This window comes from Salvelinus sp. IW2-2015, unplaced genomic scaffold (assembly GCF_002910315.2).
Source record: "Salvelinus sp. IW2-2015 unplaced genomic scaffold, ASM291031v2 Un_scaffold2774, whole genome shotgun sequence".
Taxonomy (NCBI): domain Eukaryota; kingdom Metazoa; phylum Chordata; class Actinopteri; order Salmoniformes; family Salmonidae; genus Salvelinus; species Salvelinus sp. IW2-2015.
In genome coordinates this window covers 136,302-138,824 of record NW_019944076.1, presented here as the reverse complement: position 1 = coordinate 138,824, position 2,523 = coordinate 136,302, and the positions used below count along the sequence as shown (strand labels likewise).

The 2,523-nt window shown below is 46.9% G+C and overlaps 1 protein-coding gene across 1 annotated transcript in view; it reads left to right on the top strand.

Moving 5' to 3' along the window:
* map4k5 (mitogen-activated protein kinase kinase kinase kinase 5) overlaps positions 1-2,523 on the top strand; it is a gene marked incomplete at its 5' end in the record, with an annotated part of 53,924 nt that overhangs the window by 22,829 nt on the left and 28,572 nt on the right.

Sequence of the window (2,523 nt, the reverse complement as noted above, 5' to 3'; positions counted from 1 at the left end):
TAAAAAGAAATTGAACCTGGGCTTTCCGTCCAGGGACCCAATATGCATAAATATTTATAAAATATTTATATAGAGACCCCGTTTCCCAACGGACAACGAAGGTCCGTCCGTATAACCAGGTCGGATCCAGAGGAGATGTGAGAGAAGATTTGTGAGGGAAGCCAAGCAGAAAAAAAAGACACGAGAACAGGGAGGGAAGGAAGAGACCAGCAAACAACCAAGCCGAATCGCGCTATAGCGCGTTCCATAGCATAGGTTAATTATCTAAAAATATGATGACGTAGCACCCGTCTTGACTGTAATCAAACTGGGAGGAAGTCTAGTTAAGCCACTAACTAGCTAATAGGCTAATTGAGGTTTGCATGTGCTTTTGGTCCGACACAGTTACAACAACAACACAACTCCATTCAGAATATAAAGTAGTAGCCTACTGTTTGGCTCTTTGGTCGTGTAGCGCTACTTTTAATTCCATCTTCCATTGATTAGATATCTCCTAACTTTTGCCCCACACGAGCTCTATGACTGTAGTCTATGATTTATGATTGATCCAAGAAACATTACCACGCCGCCACCTGGTGAAACGCAAGGTCCACTGTTAGGTCAGCATATTATAAAGTGTACCACAGAATCCGATCCGAGGAACCAGTGATATTATTTACAATTCTAGTACCCGGACCCCGCTCGGGTACCAGATCGTGTCAGTTTTGTGTCTTGCTGTGTTTATGGACCCGTGAAGGCCTCTAATATGTACCATGTTTGGTATATCTGTGTTTTAACCACTGTTGAATTTCTCTACACGCCGCTCTGTTGTAAGAAAGTGAAAGTAAGCATTTCTTACTTATTGTAAATTATTACTAGGTAAACGTAATTGTACTGTTGTGTATCTTACCATAAATCCAATAGAAGTAAGTAGGCCTATGCTTCGGCTCAGAGTAAATGTAATCTCTGATTTCTTGGACTCTGTCCCTCCTTCTCACCTCTCCTCTGCTCTCTTCTCTGGTCTGGCTTGATTTTGGTATTCTACTAACCGGCTTCATCAGAAGGTAATCACCATCATCAGCGTCACAGTTACAACCCTGTATTGTATATTACCCATAACTAGTGTTGCAAAATTCCATTAAAATTCTGGCCTCCTGAGTGGCGCAGCATTCTAAGGTATCGCAGCATTCTAAGGTATCGCAGTGCTGAGGCGCCACTACAGCCTGGGGTTCGATCCCACCGTCCTGGTCAGGGGAGGGTTTGACCGGCGGGGCTTTCCTTCGCTCATTACGCTCTAGCGACTCCTTGTGGAAAGCCAGGCATCTGCAAGCTGATTTCGGTCGTCAGTCAAACGGTGTTTCCTCCGTCACACTGCCACAGCGACTTCCGGGTTAATCGAGTAGTGTGTTAAGAAGCAGAGCGGCACGGCAGGTCATCTTTCGGAGGACGCGTGTCTCGACCTTCGCCTCTCCCGAGCCTGTTGGGGAGTTGCAGCGACGAGACAAGGTCATAACTAGCAATTGGATATCATAAAAATNTATAACAGCCTCCACTCTTCTGGGAAGGCTTTCTACTAGATGTTGGAACATTGTTGCTATAACAGCCTCCGCTCTTCTGGGAAGGCTTTCTACTAGATGTTGGAACATTGCTGCGGGGACTTGCTTCCATTCAGCCACAAGAGCATTAGTGAGGTCGGGTACTGATGTTTGGGCGACTAGGCCTGGCTCCTATTCATCCCAAAGGTGTTCGATGGGGTCGAGGTTCTGTGCAGCCCAGTCAAGTTCCTCCACACCTCACATCTCAACAAACCATTTCTGTATGGACCTCGCTTTATGTGTTAAGATTTCCCTTCACTGGAACTAAGGGGCTCGAACCATGGAAAAACAGCCCCAGACCATTATTCCTCTTCCACCAAACTATACAGTAGTGCACTGCATTGGACCAGGTACCATTCTCCTGGCATCCGCCAAACCCAGATTAGTTCGTTGGACTGCCAGATGGAGAAGCGTGATTCATCACTCCAGAGAACGCGTTTCCACTGCTCCAGACACCAAATGGCGGCGAGCTTTACACCACTCCAGCCGACGCTTGGCATTGCACATGGTGATCTGACGCTTGTGTGGGGCTGCTCGGCCACGGAAACCCATTTCATGAAGCTCCTGACAAAGTTCTTGTACTGATGTTGCTTCCAGAGGCAGTTTGGAACTTGGTAGTGAGTGTTGCAACCGAGGACAGATTATATTTTTACGCACTTCAGCAGTCCCGTTCTGAGAGCTTGTGTGGCCTACCACTTTGCGGCTGAGCCGTTGTTGCTCCTAGACGTTTCCACTTCACAATAACATCACTTACAGTTGACCAGGGCAGCTCTAAAGGGTAGAAATTTTACGAACTGACTTGTTGGAAAGGTGGCATCCTATGACGGTGCCACATTGAAAGTCACTGAGCTCTTCGGCAGCGTAGCCTAGTGGTTAGAGCGTTGGACTAGTAACCGAAAGGTTGCAAGTTCAAATCCCCGAGCTGACAAGGTACAAATCTGTCGTTCTG